Below are 7,198 nucleotides of genomic sequence, written 5' to 3' on the forward strand. Positions count from 1 at the left end.
CACATTTAAGAAAATTCACATTAATTCCCTAATATCACCCAATACTCAGTCCATATTCAAATTTTCCCTTTTGTCCTTAATATAATTTGAATAGATTTTTTTTCCTTCGAACCAAAATCTAACTATAGTCTACATACTGATTTGATTATTATGTCTTCTAGTCTCTTTAATTCTAAAGCAGCCTCCATGACCTATTTAAAAAATAAATTGTATTTTTTAAAAGACAACCTTGCAGTTGTCTTGTAAAATATCCCACATTTTGAGTTTTTCTGACTATTTCCTTATGGTATTTTCTAATGCATTCCTCTCCTCCCAACCAGGTTTCTTTACAGCAGTGCCTCTCAGAGCCTTCAATATATTAATATGCAAAATGATTCTCCAAATAAATACCTTTTAGGAGCTTCTGTCATCTTTACAATAACCCTTTCTTTGGGAATTGTCCCCATCTCCAACACACACACTCACACAATCACACACTCACACACTCAGACCTCTAGCAGTCACATATGGTCTTCGTAACCCTTTGTAACCAACCCCACCTTCTGGTCTAGCCCGTTAGAAACACCTCCCTGAAGACTAGTGCAGATATGATAAGCAGGTACAGAGATTTGCATGGATTTAAGGGAGGGAAAGACTAGGAAAACCAGGATAAAATACTCAGTGTTTTAGGTGACTTTGAAAGTGATACAGTTACTGTAGTTGTAGATACTAATACCTACACCTTGTGGGAACAGGCAAGAGAACTCTGTTGAGTTAGGGCTCTAGAAAAGACACAAGCAAGATGACACATACTAAAGCAACGCCAGGCTGCACAACACCAGAGCAAGTACAGGTCTGGCTTAGATGTTGGGTTGATGGAAGATTATCTCCCATTGATATCATCCAACTAAAGGTAAATTTGTTTTTGCATAGTGCACTATTCGTGCAGACCCAGAAAAAAACCAGCCTGGGCTAGAAAACAAGAAGAAAGTAAAAGGAAGCAAGGAAGGCACTCAGTTTTGGCAGACAGCGCATGTGACAGAGAAAGAAAGAGGTCAATGGAAGGAGCAAGTGAAACTGTAAGAAGGAGCTGAGCCTTCCTAGAAAGAATAAAGCACAGCAGAGGGGACTGAAGCTCTGAAGGCATATTCCACCATACAAAGCCCAGAACATTCCAGACCTGAAGAGAGGCAGTGTTGTGAAAAGCATGTGGCAGAGGTATTCTTGTTCCCTAGGACCTGAGGAACCAGATGCAGAAGCATCAATAGCAAAGTCAGAAATATGCAAAGGTGATACCCAAGGTGGCATGAAGGTGCAAAATACTGGGGAATGACCCCTGCAAGCAAGTTGCATGAACCTAATCAATTCCATAACAAGAGGGGCTGAAGTCGGCCATTGTGTTCAAGAATTAAAATGCTGCTTACAACCTATATAAAGATCTTAACACCATATAAAACCCACCCTCAATGCAGCACGCCCATGCCAGAAACACCAGGCTTAGTGAGGTGTTAAAAGGGGACACACATCCCTTACCCCCTGGGTCTCAGGTGAGGGGATTTCAAGTAGACTTAACACTCCAGGACTGTCTCCCATGTTGGGATTAGAGGGGCCCAGTTTAAAACAAAACCAACAACAACCAAAAAACCGAAACAAACCTTTTCCATATCTGTATTCCAAACCGATGTCTGAGGAGAAACTGAGTTTGAGAGATTAAATCTTCCTGCAAGTTAAAACCCAAAGACGACAAATCCAAAGAATTAAAGTTCAAAAATCAAAATGTCTTACCCTTGTATGACATAAAAAAGGCCTCCTCGATTGCTGATTCAGCAAAGTCCCTGCTGGAGGGGTCCTAAAGCTTGGGTGAGCTGTGGATCCTTTAGCAGTAGTAGCCGCAGCCTGTCTCTCCCTGAAAGAGATCATTCCTTTAGGCCCTCTGAGTTCCTATTTGATCAATTCCCTTTTTATGATGAGCCTCATTCTTTTAAAGAGTTCAAGGTTTTAACAGGAAGCAGAACATTATCTTAGCACTGGCCCATCAATTACCTTCTGAAGTTAGGAAACAAACTACTCCCTGCCCCTAGAACAATGGCCAAACAAAACAGTATTTGGTGTTGCCAAAGGTTCTATAATATAATAGTATGGATTTAGGATCTGAAAGAAGGCAAGATCTTGATCTCAGCATCCCCAGGGGGAGCTGTCAGCTGGTCAATGAAGATAGTCCAAATCTACAACCTATGAAGGTAAACTCAACTGGGGGAAATCTTTTCATAAGAGGTTAATTTGGGCATCATGTTGAACAAATCAGGAGACGGGGAGAAGATCCAACTATGCATTTATCTGAGACAGAGGCAATCAAATTATTCTTGCCTTCTAGCAAGTTTAGAAATTTGCAAAGGTGGAAGACCCAGTCTCTAGGTGTCTTTTCCTTCTTACAGATTAAAAATCTCTTCATTGCCATTTCACTCCGAACTCTCCTACTAAGTGAGCAAGGCCTCTATCTACCTCATGCCATGGAGCTCTCTTGAGCATGTGTTTTCAGTGACTCTAGCTAAGCAGTCTGCCTCTAGGTACGATTTCTCTAGCACTATCTTGACTCCACGGGATGGTGTGGAGTGGCTTGGAGGATGTTTCATACTACGTGAATCCAAGGCTAATACCTCCGTGCTTCCCTCTCTGAACCAGAAAGCAGAATGGAGTTTGGAGCAACCCAGGCAGTGGTCTACCAAGACCTGTCATGGACAATTGCCAGCTAATGCTCATTAGTACTCTGTAGCACGCACAGAGCTCAGCCACCTTGCAGTTTAAATACAGCTGAGGATAGATCCAAGTCCCAGTGTGACAGGGACAGGGGAGGGAGAGCAAAAAAAAAAAGGGGGGGGGGGACAGCCGAATGGTTCAGTTGGTTAAGAGCTTGCTCAAGAGTGTGAGTCCTGGCCGGAGCTGAGCCGCCACTGAGCTACCAACAGGTGGCAGGATGGCTCAGCTAAAAAAAAAAAAAGATAAAATAATAAATTTAAAATTAAGTATGAAAGTGAATATTTATTTAGAGTCGGCAAATAACCACAAAAATATAAATATTAAAAAACTTACATATCATAAAAAACTTACATAATAATAAACATTAATTGCCAGACACACCTTTGCAACACTTTTCACCTACAGTTTTTGTCTACCTACTCTTTAGTCATCCTTTCATCTGATAACAATTTTATGATAACACTTTATATAAAGGGAATAGAAAGATAATTCAATCTTTCCTATAGTATAATCATTTTTTAATTAACAAGCATAAAAAAACTATTTGTAGTGCTAATACAGGTTTGTATGCTTATAGACAAAGGAATTTTGATAAATTCTCTTGCATATGATTCCCATCAAGAAAGCTATAGGGTAGGTTTATAGTTTACATGTGGTATTACTGAGCATATCTCATGTGTACTGTGTGTCAACAAGAACAGAGTCTGGTGCTTAGAATTTTACCAAAAGTCTGTGGTTAGAATTTCCCACAGACTAGTTTCTGGCTCCCTCTGTTCAAACCTTGTTTCTCCTCCAGGACTACCATACTTCCTGTGCCAGCACATGCTCACATTTTGATAGAACCCTGGCCCTCACCTACATGTGAGCATGGAGATCATCACAGTGGGCATTGGGGGAATTCTGGAAAGCCATTTCCACACTGTGACAGCCAGGGAAAACTTAACTATACATAGAATGAGCGGCAAACCACACAAATATATCCCACTAAGCCTAAACTAAATGGATTTCCAACTCAACTGCCCCATGGCCAAATCCACCAAACGCCTGTATGACGGAAGAAAAAGAGACAACGGCCTTATTCCATTGAAGTTAAATCATCTTACTTTTGCACTTCTTATAAAAACAGATGACCATTATTCCTTCCCCTCTTCTCTTTCCTTCCTGAACAATTCAGTCTTAGAGCTAGTGAGTGGGACAGAGCAGGGTAGATACCCATGCCGGCTGGGGGAGAAGGGCACAAACAGTGGCGCAGAGCAGGAGATCACAGAGCCTGAGCGGGACAGACGGCAACGTGGTGGGGTAGTGAGGCCAGCTGGAGACAAGTGGGAAGGGAACAGGGGGCCAGCCATGCAGGGCTCAGAATCCAATCTCTGTGATGTTCCTGCCAAAGATGCACAACCTGAAAGTAATCATGAGGAACTGTCAGACAAACCTCAGTTGATGAACGTTCAACAAAAATGGCCTACAACCTTAAAAAATATCAATGTGATGAATGTCAAGGAAAGACAGGGATTGTTCCAGACAGGGATGCTAAAGAGGCATGAAAACGAAATGCAACTTGATTCCGAAGTGGATTTGAGGACTAGGTGGTAGAAATATGTCAGTGTTAACTTCCTGATTTTGGTGGTTGTATTGTGGTTATGTAGACAAATGTCCTTATTCTCAGGAAATACACACTAAAGCATTAGGGGCAGATAGGGCATCAGATTGGCAACAAACTCTCAAATGGTTGTTTGGGGATAGAGCTCTCTGTACTACTTTTCTGTAGTTTTGTGTGTTTTCAAATTATATGAAAAGGACATGAAAGATGACCATGTGAATACATTACTAGGGTCTTTCAGGACCTTGGAAAGGGCCCAAGCATGTGAGGGGACCTAAAGCTTGTTTAATTAACTTCTCCAGTACTGTCTGAAAGGCCAATGTACCAAAAGACATCTTTCCTATAATTTAGTCCTTGCCTCAGCTATGCCTGCTTCCCAAGGTCTTTGCGGTCAAAGTCTTTGTGGCCTCCCTACCTCTGCTGCGACCCAGTGTAGTAGAATGAATATGTTCTGAACAGTGGTCAAGGACAAGCAGCAGCCGCTCCATGAGGCCCACATCACCTAAGGCCCTCCAGGCTGCGTCTTTGCTGGGCCCACATACCTCTGTGCATATTTGCTAAGCCTGGCTTCGTATTAATACCAGGGTTTTTGCTTGAGCCTCAGTGCAGATTACGTGGTGTTCACTGACCACACTCCCTTCTCCATCTCCACATATGGCCAGCTTGTGTAGCATTTGCTTAATGCCTAGGACCTGGGGTTCTACCTGGAAGATGAAATCAGGAGTGAGCAAGAAATCTTATAATTTCCTATTAAAATCTCCAATCTTTACTCCCACCCCCACCTTTTTTAAATTATTATTTGTGTGTGTGTGTGTGTGTGTGTGTGTGTGTGTGTGTGTGTGTGTGCTCTGCTCAGCCTCTTCCGTCTCCTTCATCCGTGTGTGCCTGCAGAGACGGTACAACCTGGTGCACCCTCTCAAGAGGACAGCTCTAAAGGTAGCAGCTAGGATACACACATTTTATTCAGGAGACTGTTAGCAAATCCATTTGGCTGCACATTTAAGCCACTCCAATCTAGATTTTTATTATTAAATAAAGCGCATCCTGTGATCTCTTCCTGTTTGGTTCCAAACTCAGGCAGGAAAGAAAGGTGTTATTTATTGGCCTTCTCAAAGTTCAACACAAATAAAAGATGATGGCACCTTCCAGAGTGATGACAACATATAAGTAAAGAAGCAGAGTAATTTGAAATACATTTTAGAAAGTGGAATTGATAGGCCTCAGTGCTGGATTAGACATGGGGGGATACCATGGGGTCCCTAAGACCACATCATGTTTGGGGGTTCACTGGGACTCACAGGACTCATCATATAGTTCTTCTGATGCTAAGATTATTACAGTGATGTTGTAAAGCTACACAGCTGGATCATATGGAAAACGGACACAGGTGGAATATGGAGGAATCCATGTGAAGGCTCCCTTATCCTCTCGCCCTCTCAGGAGGGGTCACATAGACCTTACTCTTCCTCCAGCAATAAAATGCAAAAACACGTGTGCAATGTTTCCACCGAAGGAAGCCTGGTAGAGACTCAGCACCTAAGGTTTTTATTGAAGGGTGGTCATGTAGGCACTTCTGCCTGGCATGTACCAAAGTGCCAGACTCCCTGAAACAAAGCAGGTTGTGGTCACATAAATCATATTGTTTGCACAAACAGTACAGTCACCCCTGTTATTTAGGGGAAGTCTTTTATCAGTGTAGGAAACTCTTTGCTAGCCAGTTCCCAGATGCCAGCCAAGGGCCGTCCTTGCAAGCAGAGCTTTTTAAGGATAACAATCTCAGGTCAGCTATGTTAAGTCTTTTCTGCACAGGAAGAGTGAAGAGGAAAAGGGAGATGTAAGTATGGCATCCAGGTTTCCACCTTAAGCATGTACATGTCACTTACGGAGATGGAAAAGACAAATGAAGTATAGGTTTATGGGAGAAAATTATTCCAGTTTTGAATACATAAAATTGGAGATAGCTATGCATGAGACATTCAGTTAAATATACTGTTGCAATCATAAACCTTAAAATTTCAGTGGCTTAACACAACAAAAGTTTATTCTCGCTTAAGTTACATGTCTTCTATGGCTTGGTGGAAGCTGTTGAGGGAGGGGGTGGGTGGTCTGTTCCACACAGTCACTCAGGGAACAAGGTTAGTGCAGGCTCCACCATCCAGAAGGTCAATTGTTGTGACAGAAAAAGAGATGACTGGAGAGGTCTCATACCAGCTCTCCTATGCTTCAGTCTAGGAGTGAAACCCACAGCCCATTGGCCAAAACTAGTAACATGGCCTCAACCAACTGTAGGTGGGGCTGGGAAATGTGGGCTAGTAGATGGGATGTTTGGTGAACACCACTGTTTCTGCCACAATATCCAGGTAGGAATGTCAGGTAGGTCGTCAAAACAAATGAATGTTGTGGAGACTTTCACTAGGAGTCATAAGCAAATAGGTAGATTTAAAACCACCCTCACTGAATCTGATCTGAATCCCAATGGCCTAAGAAGGGCAATGTTGTCACCCTTTTTGGTTTTAAGAAATAGGAAATACTATTTTGTGGACATATTTGAAACTTGTGTTTTTACTAGCTCATAAGACAGACTTTGGCTTAGGATTGAAGGCAGTTTTTGAACCTCTCTAAAAGGAAGAACTTGGTCCCAGAAAAGCCTGCCTAGAAACATCCTGATGCTCAGAACAGAGGAGCAGGGATCACCAAGGTGAGAAGGGACATTTGAAGCTACAGACATTGAAGGGCAAGATCACAGAGGAAAAGTTGGTGTTTTCAGTGGTAGGTAACAAAACTCATGCCAGGGGTACCACTAGATGTCACTAGTAGGAAATGAAAGGATGAAAGGCGAAGCAAGTGCCCCCAAATGGCCTC

Source organism: Hipposideros armiger, unplaced genomic scaffold (assembly GCF_001890085.2).
Source record: "Hipposideros armiger isolate ML-2016 unplaced genomic scaffold, ASM189008v1 scaffold_257, whole genome shotgun sequence".
Lineage (NCBI taxonomy): Eukaryota > Metazoa > Chordata > Mammalia > Chiroptera > Hipposideridae > Hipposideros > Hipposideros armiger.